Raw genomic sequence first — 19,684 nt, forward strand, 5'->3', positions numbered from 1 at the left:
ACATGTTGGGCATCTAGTAAGAAATGGCAACTATTTTTAGAAAAGCATTATAAATCATCAAATTCTAGAAAATCACCACTTATCAGGAAAGATGACATAACAGTTGCATTAGATTTCATTCTGAATGGGAGCGGGCAAGAAATATTCAACACTAAGTCTTAATGAAAAATTGTCACTAAGGTACAATTACAGCGTTTAATGCTTATGTTGAAATGTTAAAATTTTTCTTTTGGTAAAACATGTGTGTTGACTTGGTGAGTGGAGATGAGGGGCTGCTTAAAAGGTTTTTTACCAAAAGCTTTTTGGAACATTGCTGTAGCCCTGGGAGGCTTGGTCTGAGCCCTGCCAGCAGTCGTCCAGATTCAGAAATAGGCTTCAAACCCCCTCCTTTGATAAAGAGACATGAAATCATATCTGACAAAGGCATCACAAGCAAACATGATGGAAAATCAGCAATTATACAGGCTACAAAGGAGGGCAAATCTCCCTTCCAAATGTCTTTTTTCTTCTTCTTCAAATTTTACTAATAACATCTCATAGAGGTGCTTAGGTCAGTATTTTTAAAAACAATTTAATATATGACTGTGCTTTGGGTTTGGTTTAACCCTTTTATTACACTAATGCTATTTGTGATTTCATGCATGTGTCAGCATTGTTTTTGAATGGCAACAAAAGGTTGGGAATAAACCAAGAACAAAGAAAGATACTTGCAGCTCTCTATATGTAACTTTGTTTCAAAAAGGAACACATATTCCAAGAAAATAGGTTATATGCCACTTGTAAAACATTGTTCTCTCTTAAATGGAGTCAGATGTTGAAAGATAAAGACCTACAATAAATTAATTAGTAGCAGTGAAAAAATGACAGCAAAATTGGCTGGATCCAAGTTGCATAGTTTCACTCTTTAATCTCAGACTCTCTTTAAATGTATTGTTCTTGATTTTGGAAAATAGACAAGAGAAAAGCTTTTCAAAAGTAGTTACAAAATTAAATTTAAATGTGAAAATATTTACTTTGTTTTTTTATCAAATACTACACCATGAAAAATTTACATGCACAACTGAATTTTGATCCCATCTTATAAACAAATCATCATTAAAAGTGTATATGAATTGAAGCCCAGTTCATTGGAGCCCCGTGAATTGAAGTCCAAGGTTCAACCAGGAGGGATACAAAGGAAAACAGTAATAATAATGGCAATAATAATAATAAAGAGGATGAAATATATACTTCATAAATATCTGCAACATATACCTCCCTAAAATCTTTCCTTTTATTTCATAATGATCAATCTGTTACTGATCAAAAATGTATCTCAATTAAACAAAATGCTCTTGATATGAAATTATTGATATGAACTGTAAATGAAAACAAAGCTACTAGGGCCTTGAAAATGTTCTCTTTCATGTTGATTCATTACAGAAAAATAATGAATTGCAGCCTCTTCTTCTTCCCCTGACATATTTGGGATACTTTACATGACTTTGAAATGGCTTAAATATTTTACCACCCACTCTAGAATGTTCTGAAGAGGGAAAGAAAAACATGCATTTATTTTGCTGGTGGTCATGTCTTACTGTCTCATTCAGTATTTAGGGATGCCAAAGGTATACCGTTTAAAGGGAAGGTAAAGCAAGCTTAGTCAAATGTTTTAAAATGCAAGAATATATTTTAAAGGTTATTTTAGAAGATACTTGATAGTTAGCAATCAATCCATTTACTGCATGATCTGTAGCTTGAAGACACTGCAACATCTCTGATAACTGCATGCGCTAATCAAGTTATCTAGAAAGTGGCTGTAGATAAGTATTCTCTTGAAATTATGTCTATAAATACCAGTTACCATTTAAAAAGCACTAGAAAGATGTAGTATTTTCCCAAACACATTCACGTAAAGAAATTTATTTATACCCTCACAATTTTTTTCTTAGGATAGTCTCTTTTGTTCTATCAGATCATATAGATTGGGCTCACTGTGATATTATGTTTTCTGGTAACTATGAGAGTCAGAATTTCCACACACCACTGATAAAGCTATCATATCCCTTTATTTATTATATAATGCACCTCTTGTGATTTAGACCCTTACAAAAGCTAATGTTTCAAGAAAACTTTTCAGACGTGTATATACATATTTTATTTCAAAGATACAATATACCATATCTTATTTATTCGAATTAAACATTTATCTTACATTTGAGTACACTATACACATTTTCTTGTTTGAACTGAAGAAAAATATTCATGAGTTTGATTCTGTATGGAGTTGAAAAATTTAGTACAATAGTCATTTCACATGAAATGTAGAAAACAAATATCTACGAACAAATGTGAATTTGGTATTACCAATGAAGAATACACTCTAAGCTACTGGTACCATATAATCTTACATGCTATGGCATTTTTTTATCTAGCAAAACAAGTCTTCCATCTTTTGCTACCATTTTATATAAAATAAATAAAATACCAACTTCTTTTCTTATCCTTGCATTGCTTACTCCTCGGAAAAACAGAAATGTTTTATAAAAGAAGTTGTTATATTAAGATGTATGTCTGCTTTCCTTCAAGAGACAGATTAGAGTGTTTCAGCTGCCACTAAAGTTGTCGCTCTTTGTAACAAAATGTAATGCTGCATATATAAAAATGCAAAGTGTAATGTAGAGTCAAATGTCTCTCAGCACAAGAGTTGTTCGTTTTAGCACCCATTTTGTTGGTATTTATCAACTTACTAATTATAGGCAAATTGCTTCCAACATGAAAACTGTGATGATTAGCAGTTTTTTCTGCTAACTCTAGTCTACTGTAGTTCCGGTAAAGAATGTCAATAATCCAGATTCCTTTCTTTTTCCTGGCTTAGAATATGTAAAAATAAATTCATCAGGCTAGCATTTCTCAACTTTTGAGAAACGTGGTTTGGAAGGATAGGGGTAGAAAGAGAAAAATGGATGGATTAAATGTGTCAAATTAACAAGGTCTACTTGCTACCTCCTATCAACTGGACGATTTTAAAGGCTCACTGGGGATTGGTCTATCAGGAAATGGAATTAGGTAATCTCAGTTTAGTTAATAGGGTAACCACATTTGAGTGTTTGTACAGGAAATGCATCAATTGCTGGAACCCAGCATAAAATCTCTATATTAAAGGGAGAAAGAAGTCTTAAGAATTACCTCACATACCATCATTGATACTCAGCAAATGGTTGGCCTATATTGTTTAAACCTCTCATATAACTATTCAGTGGAGCTATATGATATTGCTTGGTCAGACATAAAGCAGTTTGTAACCTTCAGCCCTCCATTACAATCCTTTCAAGTGAGATCAAATGAAAATGGGAGTAACATGCCAATCTAGAAAACGTTTTCATAACATGCAATACAGTAAAAGGTTGAATTTTCTATCATCGTTGCTAATTTCACCCATTTGTTTCTCATTACAATAAGTAAACAAGATTAAATGGAAAATCTTACAGTTCACAGAGTACATTACACAGCAGAAATGTCTGTAGCGAAGACTGACTTAGTGTCTTAACCAACTTATGTGCCTCTAAGTGACTATTTCTCCCCGCTATGAAGTTTTTACAATTTTAAAGTTATATTGGCAGGTTCCAGTCAACAATGATGTCTACGATGGCCTTCTTTCCCCAATACGTTGCTTTTAGTCTAATTGCTTGTTTGCAGTCTCAGCAAGCAGAGAGAAGAATTTTATCCTCTTTGCCTTGTCTCTGAATACTAACTAGCTGGCCCAGCTGAAGCTCTTTAAAGAGAGAGACGGCATGAGAGACACACTGCATTTGACACAGTCAAGAGGTAAAAGAAAGAGCAAAACAAAAGTCTATTCAGGACTGAATCCTCTGATATTCTCCCCCATCCCCCAACCCCTTTAAAAATAAAGGAAAGGGGGAAAACCCCATAAATCCATGCTTGAATGCCTGAGGTTGTCAGAATAAAGGACAATGAATGACAGGTGACTGTCAGTATAAATCTGAGTCTCCAAGTTATCACTTTTGGGCATTGTTGAACAAAAAAAGTGTATATATAACAAACAAATATGTTCACAGGTTCTCTACGAATGCACAGACAAGTTCAATCCAGGAGAAGCAACTAAGTATTTTCTCATGGGCACGTGGGTTTCCTTTCAGTTCCATGTATTTTTGCTGGAAAACGTTCGCAAATTATTAAGTGTTTTTCAGGTGACAACAATGCTAAATAACTCTGGGGAAACTGCTGAAGGGTTTTGAACCTGCTTTTTTCTTACTTATTTTTTAAAATTTATTTAAGGAATGGGAGATCTGACTCGATAAATAAAACTCCTTGCACATGTTGCTAAAATTTTAAAAAAGGTGTCAGAGTCAACTGATGAGCGTTTTTCTGTTTGATTTTTAAAAGGCTCTTCTCAAGCTATTTTCCCCCAAGATCTCTTTACACTTTCATCTTCAGAGACTGCCTTAATCCTCCTGTCTTTGTTGTTCCCATGTCTGATCAGTTTGTTTTAAAGTCGCATCTACCCCACATTTACTAGAACTGAAACTTGACTTCAGGCACTTGCAGTTATAAATCCCTACAAACGCGCAGGCTTTCCAGAGAAAGGTGGAAAGTGCTGAAGCTGGAAAGGTTTTGATGATTATTTAAATAATGTATATTAAGTTGTCTGTGCATGCACTACAGGTACAGAGAGATAACAATGTGAAGTGACGGAGGAATTTGTAATTAAAATAACTCTGGCCTCTTCTCCGATGACGGGCACACTCCAGTCTGTTGACCATCTGCAGTGGAAGGGCAAAGATTCTATTCTCACTTCTGGTGGGCTGAGGAAGAGACACAATTGCCCGGAGCCTCAAGTTTCTAGGTCTTGCCATAGTGGGCATGAAGATGGTCCATTGTGGCCATCCTTCTGATGCCAGGTGTAACCAAGCGATGAGCAGAAGGAGTGTAGACACAGTGATCTGTGTCACTCTCAGCACTCACAGGGCACCATTGAGGCGAAGCTCAACTGCTGTTACCGCCCCAGCAGGTGTTACTACACATTCTAAATCTTTTGAGAGAAATGAAGAAAGAAGAGAGAGAATACAAGCGAAATAAAACAAGAAAAACAGGTGGAAGTTAATTTCCTGGTTATACTTTTTTCTTTTCCCTGCTGTAAAGGAAAAAGAAAAACTTAAAAGGGATGAACATGAAAGCATGCTGTGTATTTCCCTGTTAAACAGGGACAATAATTTATTTTACTGTTAAAGTCTGGAAATTGAAAGTACTTGTGAGGAAACAGTCATCTTATACAGACTTCAACTCAGTCTTCGAGAAATTAACTTGTAAAATGTTTAACAAACTGATCATACGAGAATTTTCCTCGATTGTGTATGAAATGTACCTTTACACAAATAAGTAAACAAAATTGCTGGATTCTGTTTTTACTTTTCACTTACAGTGGCTATAACTTAAACTGCAACGTTTGAGTCTTTTTATATCAGACACCCAAACAGAAATGATTATATCCAACACCTGAAAATGTTTTTACAAACTTATTTGTAGTAATTATATTTCTATTACTTTATTTACAACTGTCCTCTTGAAAAAACTCTTAAGGAAAACAATTAAGTTTAAAAATCTTCCTGTCATAATTGATATTGGCAGGTTTATAGCTATTAAACTTGAAAGTCACAGATAAAATTGTTTTAAAATTCAGGATTAGTCTAATATTGCTTTTGGTGATTAGAAAATACCTACGCATGAAAGTTATGTAGGATAGTGATATGAGACAAAGAATTAATTTGAAAAGAAACGGGAGACCAAGTTTCAAGTCTTAACAAATGAAATTAAATGTATGCACGTTTAAAGAACCAGTTTCTTTTTTTGTGGGGGAGGATGCCTCAAATGACCCCAAATTAAAGATTACTACTCAGTAGTTGCATGAAAAATTTTTCTTAATGATAATAGAATAATTATTATTTTAAACAAAAGGCTTATTTGTGGCTTGTGTGCAAGTATGTGTGTCTGTGTGTGTGAGGATAGTGGGAAAGTAGGAAGAATTATGTTGGGAGTAGTAACTACTTCATACTAGAGTCTTTTCGAAATGAAGATACTTAATTCTTCATTTCACTTATATTAAACAAGATACCCACTATACAATTGAGGAATTTCAATTATTGAAAAAAAATAGTGACCTATAGGTCAGTCATGTCTTGACAATTCCTAATGAGAATTCAAGGAAAAACTCAGAGTCTTACAAGTATAGAACTCTATGTAGATCACCATCATGGTGAAATAACAGAAAAGTTCATATATTTTATGAATAAGATGATTATTTTTCTGAGCTATTTATTTCTATGAAGACTGTTAATTTCCTTTCCTAATGACAACAAGCAAGGTGTTCGAGAGAAGGGAAATACCCAGCTGACAGTCAGTCTTCAATAGTAGGTGATGCAAGCTTTCCCTCTGAAATCTACTCAGCTGAAGTACATTAGTGACTGTATTGTAGCCAATATGGATCCTCTAGGTTATAATGATGCAGTGTCAGGGCTGAGGAGTGGAGCAAATGATTACTGTGAGTCAGGCAGCCAGGGAGGCGGCACGGCAGAGGTAGGCACTGTATTCTCGATTGAAGGAAGAGAGGTTTGGAATAGGTCTGGAAGAGGAGAAAGAGCCTTGTTGGAAGAGAAATGAAATGAGCAAAGACATAGATATGAGGATGAACACAGGTGGAAGATGTCCGAAAACTGACTTCCCCTTTGCATAGATGGATAGATAGATAGCTAGACAGAGAGACAGAGAGAGAGAGAGAGAAAGAGAGAGAAAGATGGACAGACAGATGGATAGAAGCTGAATGGAGAAACTCATGTTCGGAAGTGAAATTCTGTGACGATATTTTAGGAAGGTTTATTACTTTCTATTTATAACATTTAAAATTTATGAAGGAGACGTTGTATCTTAATAATATAACAAATACTGAAAGAATGATTTGAAAACCTTGCAATATAAACTTTATTTTATCACTTTCTGACTGAGAATGACTGAGAATCTGATTTCAGATTAGACATTCACGCAACAACTGGAATGACCAACCCGTGTTCTTCCTCCCCCTGGGCTCCAGGACTTAAGTTTAGAGGGCAATGTCACAGTGACTTATACAGTGCTGTTTGAGTATAAATTGGTAGAGTTTTCCTGAAGAAAAAAACCAAACAAATGCCCTGTAGGTCAAAAACCTTGAAAATGTGTATATACTAATGATTCTACTGCTTGGGATTTATCCAAAATAAATAATCAGATAATCCAGGTAATTAAAATGGAATCAACCTAAATATGAACTGTAAAAGATTGATTAAATAAATTATGTTATATCCAGATGGCCATCATTGCTTAATTCCAACCATGAAAAATCATCACTATTGACAATTGTTCTAAGTTAAGGTGAAATGGAGCAGTTATTCTTGATCAGCACCCCTGGGGATTGTGCAGAGGCAGTCTATGCGGGAGTCTATACTTCAAACTTGATGAGATGCTTGAATGTGTGCATCTTCTTGACTATGTCAGACAGGAAAGCTGTTCTACTATGTTACATATGGCTGTTTGCACCCAGGTTCCTCCAGTGGGAAGGTTCAGTGTGTTTACCAAGTAGAAAGTTGCTTTTTACACTTATTAGAATTTTAAATACTCATACTATACCAAGATACAGAAAGAAGTTATAAACTGTGTTCACAATAAGATGGCCTGTATAAATCAACTTTGCGTTCCCTGTGCCCTACAAAGAAAAAATGATAAAAACTAGCAATGTCTGTCAGAAAGAAGCAGAGGTATGAGTAACAATTTTTCAGAGAATTATATAAAGCAATCACAATTGTAAAATTAAATTTTCCTTCACATATAGGTTATGTATTTTTTTTTACGAATGCTTTTACACTTACTCCAAGTGTTAAAGTGAGAATCAATGGAAGCTAGAAATTCTCACAATTTTCATAGGGTGCTACCCTTGAAGGTTTCAAACGTCTGCTCAATACAGTTTTAAATGCATTTATTTAAATCTAGATTTATTTTCCTTTTTCTACCTGTAAATAATGCATTGGTAGCATCGAAAATTTACTTTGGGGAAGACACTATTTCCTCACAGAGTAGCTTTGGGCAGTAGTCAAAAATCTTTTATTAACCCACTCCAAGAGTACCCCTCTCTACTTGAGATGACTGGCCCTCATGCTTCCAGGGGCAGGTAACTGACCTTAACATATTCTCTTTGTGTTCCAGCAGTGACCAACAGTAGAAGGCACTAAATAAATGTTTGTTGCAGGAACAACACTCTAAGGCAATCCACACTCCATCTAAGTTGATCTAGTCATTGTCCCCTGAGTATGTATTTGCCCCGTCTCTCTGCCTACAGGGTTGTTTTTCATCCTACTATACCTACTGAACCCCTGCTCTTCTCTAAGTGTCACTATCTCTATTATCTTTTTCTGATTAGCTGAGGCTACCACCCTTTCCACTTTCCTTAAATATATTGGGGTTTTTGTCTGCTCCATTCCCAATATCGCATATGTTATCCCACATTATAAACTACCTTTCACAATTACATACGTTATGTATCAGTAATGGCTCTTCCCTGTAAGCAACAGGTACCAACTCTGGTTAACAAAAGTGCAAAGAAATTTACTGGAAACATATTGAGGTGGGGTGGAGGCTCACACAATTAACAGGCTGCTAGTAGACCAGGCTTCGGACCATGATCCAAGAGAATTCAGGAAGGACAGGATTTAGGAAGTAAGAACCACCATAATTTTCTAACAGCTGGAACAGAGTGGTCAGAATATCATCATAGTGACAGTTGTTCTTGAGTCACATAAGTCCTTCCCAATGTCTTAGAAGTTAAGATCCAATTGACAGATTTAGGCCATCGGTAGCACCTCCTACTCTACTAGTGGTCCAGAAAAATGATTTGACCTTCCTCACCTTTCTAGAAAGGAAGGAACAGGGAGTGGCATGGAATTCACACATGAGGAGAGGGAGGAGATTTTCAAAAAGGGACTTGGGGGGAGGGGGTCATTAGGAAGGAGCATGAATGCCAAGCAGCCATCCATTTATCAGACTCTAGTTAGATGACAATTCCTGAAGCACGAGGAATAGCTTTCACACGGCTTCACTTGTTAGAAGGGCCGACTAATACCTTGGACAACTAAATAGTCAGATACATGCTGATAGGTAGGAAAAGGGGGAGGATGGAGAAAGACATGATATTAATATTTATTGAAATTGTATGACTGGGCTACATGTATCCATGAATGCAGTCATTATTCTGATGCCCAGCAGAACTCAAAACTAGCTAAGCAGCTCCCATCCAGAGGCCACCTTGTAAGACCTGTGTTCTGTGTGCACTGTGGATGCGCACAAGCTGGAAAGCCCACACAGTAATAGAAATGTACGTCTTAGTGCTCTTGGTGCAGTATCTATTAAAGGTATTCAGTCAATTGTAATTATTTTTAGTAGTGGTTTGTTATCAGAGTTAAGACTTCCTCACTCATGCGGGGATGGGGAGGTGTCTACTTTTGACTTTTTTAATTTGCCTTTTACTGATCGTCCAGCTTGTCCAAAAGCTCCACAGAGGAAAGAGGAAGCCCTACATTTGAATCTCTTCCCATTGGTAAAGTAAGAATCTTTGGTGATTCTTGGGTGATCTAGCAGATATCGAATAGGCTAAATTAAGTTTAGTAACCACTTTTTTAAAATTATGCAATGAATACTCCTTTCCACCTGCTAAGTTTGAAAAAAAAACCTAATAAAATGAGTTAACAACAGCAAAACCCCAGTCTTCCTCAAATCCAGAAAATTTGATGAGAAGTAAATGTGTTCACTAGACTCATTTTGTGTAAGGAATATTTTCAGTGTTTTGGCTTTACTTGGTTATTTCCTCATTTCAGAGTTAAGCCATACAAATAAAAGGAAGAGGACAGCGCCAGGAAACTTGCATCCATCTCCTTTTCCGATGACTGTGCCAGCTGCCAAAGTGCTGATCGAAGTTGAAAGGTCAGCAGTCATCTGTGGCAGATGTGCTTCATTATGATAAACACTTGGATGCTGGAAATGGTCCTGTTCGAAGATAGTTTCTAGTTTAGGTGAGAAATGGAAATGTGAGGAAGCTTCACTGCTGGGAATCTTACTTCATATCTGAGCACAATTAGCCAGTTGATTAACAGGCTTTTGTTTTCCATCTGAATGGCCAATGTCCATGCATTTGGGACACTATCTTGTCAAATGGGTGACAGTAACAATAAAGTTTATGTATCTTGGCTCTTTACTCTAAAAACTGTAGTAACGTCCTGCATTGGAATCAAGAACCTGAACTGAGCATGCAAAATAATTACGTTTCAGAATCCACTTGGTGGTAAGGCTATGGAAGATTATCTTATTTTGAACTGGAAATAAGGACTAAAAATATCTTTTTATTTAGTGGCTCTTTATTTTATTTTGCAAGCCCTAGTATTCTATATTCCACATGCTTATGTAGCTTAAACTTGAAGAAGATATACATTACCATATTTCAAAAGACATTCTAAATTTTTAAAAGCATATGACAATGTCTTATCATCTGAACTATCCTGTAGCCATTTTCTAAGCACTTATTATTGATAATGCTGAGGACTTTTGTCACTTAATATTTTACCACGAACTGTAAATTTTGCCTTTTCGCTTTATTTTTTTCTCTTCACCCATGCATTTTCCAGTGTGCCATATTCATCTCTTTTCTTTTTTTTAAATAATAAGGTCATTTATTCCTGTTTTGTCTTAATGTAATATTTTCATAAATGAAGATTCACATGATTGTATTGTTTTTTTCTCACAGTGATGATTGAATAGAAAAGCCACCTATATCTTCTTGCTTAGCTTCCCTTGAGAAGAATAAGAAAAGTGAGCTGTGCAGCCTTGTAACCAGGGAACAGATTTCCTGCATAATATTCACAACTTTGGCAAGGTAATTATTATTGCCATGTAACTTCTGGTAAAATTTGTGGAAGAATGGAAATTACATTATTAGCTTTCACGTGTTGACGCAGATTTGACTGGATCAGTTTAAGAAGGCGAATCAATGTAAATTTTCATTTTTTCTCCCCAATAAATATTTATTGAGCACTACTATGAGCTATTTACTAGAGGATAGAAATACGAATAACGCATGGTGTCAGTTCCCCGCATGACTTAGTAATCCAGCATGTTTGGTTGTACTAGTATAGTAGTGGTAGGCAGTGGTAATTGGTCATGATTTTGGTTTGTGTTGGGGAAGAATTGTCAGGAAGCAAATACATCACCTGGGACCTGTACCTACATCATCTGGGAAATCCATACAAGTTTAATTTCTTAATCTATTTCATCTATTATCACAGATTTGCTTAAATGTGATATTGTTTAATTATTGATGTGCATTACTCTTAAATCTTATTTATATTTTAATGAACATCAAGGTTCCCAAAGGATTTTTAAGGCCAGATCTAGAATGGTGGGATCAAACATTAGTCAAATGTAGGAAACTTTTCTCAAATCCTACTCTGTCTGGCAAAGTTCTTCGTGTTCTATAAGAAACACATTCATTAGCATAAAGGATGTAATTCTCTTGTGGTGATGGGACATACATGTATAAGTATCTAAATAATATATGCTATACATATGCACACACAATGCTCTTGCACATTCACACGCATACAGATGTGAATCAATGTGGTATAGACCATACATAAAAAGCAATACTTGAGGTCTAGGTAGTAGATCATTTTGGTGTAGGGTTAGTCATAGAGAAAGGTTGTTATTAAATTCAACATAAAATCAAATTTTCTACTTCCATTTTAGTGAAAAAGGAAGAAGATGACACGCACTTTCTCAATAATGAAAATTGAGACAGAGAAGCAAAACAATATCAGGGACTTAATTTGGTGAAAAATTTTAGAAAATGTACTATCCCCCCTGTGCTTTAACTCCAGCCAAAGGATTGGGGTATGGCATTATTTTGTTAAGGTTGAAATCTTCATGATGAAGAATGAATGCTCTTACTATGAGTTTATTTTCTGGTAACAACTACTTTTATAATATCAACGACTCTTGACTTCTCTTGTTTAGCAGTTGTACAGTTAACCAAGAAATATTTGTTGACTTTCATGTGACTAGCCCTGGGCCAGGTTTCATAGAACAGAGCAGAAACGTAAGACATGATCCTTTCCTGCAAGGCTATTCTAATATTACTGGGTAGCCTACTACTCTCTGGTAATATATTTGAAAATACAATCACTGAAAATTTGGAAAGGGCTGTGTGTTATTGCTATAGGAAGACAGGGCTTGTATCTAAGAGCTCTTTAGAAACTGGAGAAAAACACAGTATCAGCAAGGGCCTCTGCTTTTGACCCTTATCTTAGGGAGCTCTGCACTTTTGAATGTCTTCCACCAAAATTTTTACGATCCTCTCTGGGGGCTAGGACCTACAGAATCCAGGAGTGCCATCCAAACCAGGCATCCTGATTTCAGATCATAATATTTCTTTCATAGGATCACATGAGTTTGAGCTAAAAGAATAGGGTTGACATGTTGATTTTGGGTGAATCTCACTCACTCTGTTCACAAGATGAGTTCATGGCTCTGGGCCACTAACCCTTGGGCTTGAGCCATATATGGGGGCCACAAGGTCAGTTTTCACCTCCCTGTGTTCAGATCATGTATCTCATCTGATGGTATGCATCAGATGGTGGCAGGGGCAGCAGCAGACACTGTTTATTTCATTTGCCCCTTCCCTGCATTGTAACCTTAGGCAGTTATCCTGCTCCTGCCACAGGCTTTGCACTGCCTCAGGCAGATCTCTGGGACCTGCTGCACCTATCTCCTCAGAGTTTTCCAGACCGATGCTCCATGATACTAATCAGATTTTCTGATCAAAGTTCTTTCTTGCCTATGATTGATGTGGTGACATACCCTCCTGGGTTAGTTTTAAGCTTTGCTGGAAATGGGATGGACGTTCTTTGTATGAATGGACCATTCTTACTCAGCTATGGAGCCACACACTGGTGGCGGTGTGTGGAGGGCAGGGGTGTGGTCAACATTGAAAAGTATTACATTCTAGGAATGCAATGATTTGGGTTAAAGATTTTGAAGGAAGACATGTTTGGAAAAATGTGTTATTCTAAGTTTAAGCTATAAAATTCTGTATGGTAAATTAAAATGACAGAAAATGAATAATAACTCACACTTTCCTTCATTCTTGGGTAAGACTTGCATTTATTTATGGTCGTCATCAATGAAGAACAGTTATAACCTTTGATGGAGTCCTTTCAAGGCATTGGGTGATGCAGCACCGTGAGTAATGATGTAAGTAAATAAATGGTACTAGCGAACTGTAATGGCAAGAAGAGCTGCATTGTTTCAGTACAAACGTTCTGAAGAGCTGTGGCTTTGTGAATAATAATGGCATTGCTACTTTTTCCATGTCATGTGAGGTATGAAATTATTTAGGAAATGGCACCTTAGGCAATAAGTAACATGAAGAAATTGTTCCTGGACCTGAACAGGAAGAGACGGTGCTTGGGCACTAAGAAGAGTCTTCATATGCATTGATTGAGCAATAAACAAATATATAACAGAATTCTTCTCTCCCCAGTATTCTAAGTCTTCATTTCTACCTCTCATAGGCCCATGAATTTTGTGATACATTTTAAATCAATTGTTTATAACTATGGAAAATAGTATGGAGATTTCTCAAAACTTAAAAATAGAAATACCGTATGATCCAGCTATGTCACGACTGGATATTTATCCAAAGAACTTTAAATCAGCAATACAAAGAGAGTTATACATTTCTATGTTCTTCACAGTGTTATTCATCATACCCAAGATGTGGAAGCAACTCAAGTGCCCATCAATGGATGAATGGATAAAGAAGATGTGGTATATACATACATATATATATATATATATATATATATATATATATATAATGAAATACTAATCAGCCATTAAAAAAAAGATAAAATTGTGTCAATTGTGACAACATGCATGGGCCTTGAGGGTATTAGGCTAAACGAAATAAGACAGACAGGAAAAGACAAATACTGTATGATTTTACTCATATGTGGAAGATAAACAAACACATGGATAAAATAAATGGTTCAATCTAATGTTTCTTCCAACATAATGTAAAGAATATTTTTTGGGTACCCAGCTACCCCACTAATTATTTAAAATTTTAAAGGACTATTTTATACATTTTATTTTTTGTGTCATAGGGCACCTAAAGATGGATAGACTCTCGTAAAATGACCAAGAAAAATTCACTGTTCATGCTTGATTCTTGTAGTCATCAAAGAGTGTTTGCTTTCCAAAGAATTATTATACTTACAGCTTGCTTGCCTTGGGGAATGTCAATTAAATCCAAATTATTTTATGACAGAGATTTTGCCATTTTTAGAGACAGGGTAAGTGAACTAGAAATGACAAAAATCAAACAAGAAACGAAAAAATGAAGTTTGATATTTACCTGTAAATTGCTTATCTTTCAATTAAGCTTTGGTTTACTCTTGCCAATTGTCCCCGTTTGCAAATGCCTATTAAAAAATAAGCTGTTTTCATTTCCTGCTAGGACACAGTTTAGTTTCTTTTAATACATGCTTGTACTCAGTGCTCTCTGAAGGGCTTTGTGCTATCTCTGGTATCTAGTACTTATAAAGAATCACTTTCACTGTGTGTGGCCTGGTTCCTAACAGTCTATCGATTCATCGAATTTCAGAAAGACACCAATTGATTCTTTATGCTGCCTGGCAGAGCAATTCTTAATTTTTGTCTATTTCTTCCTAACATCAGTCTTAAGAAGAAAAGGTTTTCCTTATATCGCCTTGAAGGGTTTACTGAATCATACATCATCAAGAACATTTTAAAGCTTTATTTTGTCTGTTATTTAAAGTGGAAAATGCTGCCCCTTAAGACACTGGCACTCTGCCATTTGCCTCCAGAATATTTCATGGCTCACTGTCAGGACTGCTGCTTTTTCTAGAAGAACATATGGGCCATTTTGGAGAAGTTTTCTGTAACATTCAGATGCTGAACATATATCTATTTACATTTGGTCTCCAACAAAGAATTTTTCTGGAATTTTAATACCTTATGGGTTCTTTGGAACTTACTGAAAAGTATGTTGGAGCATGATGACACCAAAGGAGGCTTGTGAGTTGGAAGTAAAAGGGACTAATTTTAATTGAAGCAGAGTTTAGCATCATTAAAATGCATTCTTGTGATTTTATTATTTTTCACTGGAGTATTTCTTCTTCTTTTTTTTTAGTGGTTTCAAATAGTCACTATAAAATATTTAAAGTGAGGAGGAAAAAATACTCCTGCCCTCTATGATGTTGATAAATAAATCAGTGGACTGTAGTAAGAGTTAGCACACACCTGAGGATGATAGTGTCATTAAAACTGCATCCAGTCAATCTGGGAATACCTCACCTGAATTGTTCTGTAAACACTCTTCTCACTAAAACACCTATTTAGCCTGATTGTGTATATTTTGAGTCAAAGAATTCAAACAAAATGCATTTAAAACAAGCAATTAAAATTAAAGTATGACTACATTCTGAATGGAGGTGCTAATTGCAACTCTAAGAAATAACGGTTTTCTTCTTTTGTGCAAAATATTGTATTGATGACTAGACCTGGGCAGATTCTAGTGGAAAGAGACTAATTCCTTATACTATTGTTTTACCAGATTGTCTCTTTGCTGGTCATTCGGTGAGCAACTCATTGACTTGCTGTTATGGAGCTAGTTGGCTCTTAAATGAGAGCTAATCTGAAATGGTACTGTGGTAATGAAGGAAGAATGGGGAAGTAAAAGAAAATTAAAAAAGAATAATGATCATATTCTAAATCTAAAATCCATAGTGACTACATAGTCAGGGGCCTCAGCATACAAAGTCTTCTGCCCAAGCAAACCTGGGGTTTTCCCAGATCCTGAAGAGTTGAGGAATTGGGCGGGACAGAAATGGCGATAGTCGGAGCAAGATAGAACAGGAAAATAAAAACACACAGAAGAACCTCTATGTTATCACAGAAGGCATGAAATCAGAGGTAGATTTTAGAGAATGTGCCCTTTGGGAAAACCCAAAGGAAGTATGGTCGTGTGTCTTACCACTTCAATTATTTGATTTTCCCTCATGTTGCAAATATATATATATATATATATATATGCCATTTGGTTGTCATCTAGTTCTTATTCCATGTGTCTCATGTGTCTCACTTTGCCACTTGGCCATGACAAGAGCCAGTGTGAGAGGAAAAAGGCACAGTTATCTCTGAACTCACTGTATGGTTAGTGGCAGCCACTTGCTGTCTGATCTTTAAGGAATAGCGAAAGGGAAACTTAGGAAGGATCCCTATAGGCAACAGTTTGGAGAATCAGCAGAATCTCTGATCACCCAGGCCACACGGACGAGGAAGACAGTCACATAGATTCCTTCACTCCCAAGGCAGCAAATGGGAAAGACAAAGGAGGAAATGACTTGCTCACCCTCCCCTTCTGGAGCCAAAGTCAAGAGAAAAAAGCCAAATTTGTTGATAAAGTTTCAAGTAGTTGTTTAATAATTGTCTGATTGATGACTGGTTAGTATATTTTATTTTCCCATAGACCACAATGTGGTAATTTTGTTTTTATTTACTTATTTATTTTTTGGTGAGGAAGACTGTGCCTGAGCTAACATCTGTTGCCAATCTTTCTCTTTTTGCTTAAGGAAGATCATCGCTGAGCTGGCATCTGTGCCAATCTTCCTCTACTTTGTATGTGGGATGCCTCAGCCTCAGCAGGGCTTGATGAGTGGTGTGTAGGTCTGCACCCAGGATCCTAACCTGAGAACCCTGGGCCGCTGAAGCGGAGTGCACAAACTTAACCACTATGCCACCAGGCCGGCCCCACACAATATGATTATTTATGTATGACCCACATTATATTGAAATGTCATTTGTCTTTCAGATTAGCGTGCTCTCATTAAGATTTGCTGAGTGAAAGCATAAATGTGTCTTTATGAAATCCCCAAATAAACATATCCTAAAACAGAACTTTGGAGAGGAGTAATATATTGTAGCCTTTTAATACATCAACCATTATCCACCTCCCTAACCATTACCTGTCCAGTCCTGATTTCTCTGAGCCATTTGATGCCTTTATTTTACTTACCTTGAGACATTATAACTCAGAGTTAGAACTTACAGTACAACACGTGATAGTGTCTCACTACAGTACTTACCAGATACAGACAATTATTTAAATATTTCTATTCTGGAGACACACCTTTGAATTCTGTGTTTGAATATGTGTTATAAGCAACGTGTTCCACATTTATCCAAAGATTCCCAAATCCTGAAATGTATATATAGTAGAGCCGAACCAATATTGAATCTTACTACCCCAAGAAGCCCAAGATATTCAGAAGATCTATGCCTGTAATGTACACACCTATCCACACCCGCACAGTCAGAGGCAGAATGATCCTCAAAATGTTTATTTTAAGAGAGGAAAGACTTAGAGGAATGGGAGGGCAGACCCAGCTTTATTCAAGTCAGTAAAGCATATCATTATCTTAGATTTTCTCAAAGGGAGTCTAGTTTCCAAAGATACTATGAAGACCTTGATATAGCAAAGTCTCACCTATGACATGATTTTTTGGTATTTTCTGTTTTGCTCCTCACATTCAAAAGTGGTGCTTCTGATCCTGTCAGTGTATTTGTCAGAACTCCATCTATCAATAGGTCTTCTGCTTGGCTTGTTTACACAAGCCCTAACTTGAAGGGAACGTTGGCAGCCAAAGAACACACGATAAGTGCAGAGAAAGAATGTCACTGTGCCTTCCATGGTGCCCAGGATACACACCCTATGTCCTCTCAGGGAGAGGCATCAAATGAGGAAAACAGCATTTGTGGAATCCCTTGTAGACCACTAAGTCAATTGATTCAGTGACTTTAAGTCTTAATTCTTAAACGATGACTTGTGTTTTTATCTCCAGTGGACATAGGCATTTGATCCTAGATAGTCATCAACGTTTCCTTTTACACAGTTTATGATGACAGTCATCTGCCTTTGCACCTTCACTTTATGCTACGTAGGCACAACTAATGCTCCTTCATTCATTTGTGACTTGTGGAAGAAAAGCTGAATCCTACCCTGGCTGCTGGCTTGAGACTTTTCCTTTCTGTGACACGCACCGTCTCTGTGAAACTGGGCCATAGGAGAGCAAGACATGCACCATTGTATCACCATCAAGCTTGTTTTCTTATGCATGGTGAAAATATCCTGAGCTCTAGACCTTTGGCAGAGAATAAACAAAGACCATATAGGCTGCTTGTTTTTATACTTAGATATCACCACTGGAATAATTCCTCTGTCTTCAAATGACAACTTTGTCAGTCTTGTTGCATTAGTTAACAATTTAATAGGGCCTCACATACTTTGGTGGGAATGATGACCATGTTAGAGCCAAGCTTTATGCTAATACAGCAGCTTCCCAAGGAACTTCCCATCTAAAGGTTATATAACAAATTTTGGTTGGATTGAAGTGCAAGGTCCAAGTGTCATAGTACAGAAGTGCCACCTTTATCGTTTATCCACTTATCCCTGCCATAGTATTACTTTTTAGCTACTAAAGGATACATTTTTGATTTTATTTAATTGGTGGTAATTAAAAATATTAGCTTAGTCTCCAGTATCCCATTAAGGCATAAGATTTCTATACACCCACTCAAATATTTCAACATCCACTAGAATATTTCAAATGGGTAAACCGGCTTCCTCTTTGACATGCTTAGAAGAGACCCTCGCTTTGACTTTTATGCTTTCAAATGCACTATGAATCATTCTGCCAAACTTCTGCCCTTCATGTGAATGATATATTTTATTTACGCTCTTGGAAAAAAATCTATGCATGGCCATTATTAATCATTCACACCTTTAAGAATGATCTCACCTTTTAGCTATTCATCAAGATCGGTATTCTTCCTGTTAGAAAGAGACACATCATAACTGATGTACAACCAAACTGTAGATGGGCCCAAGTACACAGCTATTACCAGAATAGATGTTTCTTCATTTTAGGATTACACACACATGTGCACACACACACTCACTCACTCACATCTCCGTACGCTGTATCTATTCTGGCAACTCTCTTTAAAACGCCAAACTGTTAAAACCATGTCAGCTTTCAGATAACACATCACCATGATATTGAAGAACAACATACCATTTCCAAAAGCTACTCCCACCCTGAGCGAGGCCAATAAGATATTGGACAACTGGAATTAGCAAAGTTTCAAAGACCATTGTCTATGATTTTTTATCAAAAGTAAGAGAGGAAAAAAATTGGCAAATAAATAAGACCTCTCTGATTATGTACTAATTTCAAGAGAAGACCACGTTATAATGGAATCATCTCTCCATTTAAAAATCATGGAAATAAATTTTTATGCCTTTGACAATAACTGTAAAGCATACTTTTCATTAGTGAAGAAATATTGAATGCATTCATAAAATGTGTTTAAAAAGATCTCAGTTTAGGGTGGACATTCTCACACACCTCTAAAATGTTGGCTGGACATTGGAAAGATAATGCTTATATAAGCCCCAGGGGAAAGGAACACAAAACAGGGCGTGGCATGTCTTTGATTCTCCCTTCTTCTTTAGCTACTATTATGATTTTGTATT

The 19,684-nt window shown here is 36.4% G+C and overlaps 1 long non-coding RNA gene across 1 annotated transcript; it reads left to right on the forward strand.

Moving 5' to 3' along the window:
- Positions 1 to 9,923: 9,923 nt before the first annotated feature.
- LOC138917572 (uncharacterized) lies at positions 9,924 to 13,904 on the forward strand. Its single transcript, XR_011425759.1, has 4 exons — positions 9,924 to 10,088; positions 10,817 to 10,945; positions 13,220 to 13,317; positions 13,821 to 13,904. It is a non-coding gene; the product is annotated as an uncharacterized lncRNA (long non-coding RNA).
- Positions 13,905 to 19,684: the final 5,780 nt, after the last annotated feature.

The sequence above is a fragment of the Equus caballus genome, chromosome 14, assembly GCF_041296265.1.
Source record: "Equus caballus isolate H_3958 breed thoroughbred chromosome 14, TB-T2T, whole genome shotgun sequence".
NCBI lineage: Eukaryota > Metazoa > Chordata > Mammalia > Perissodactyla > Equidae > Equus > Equus caballus.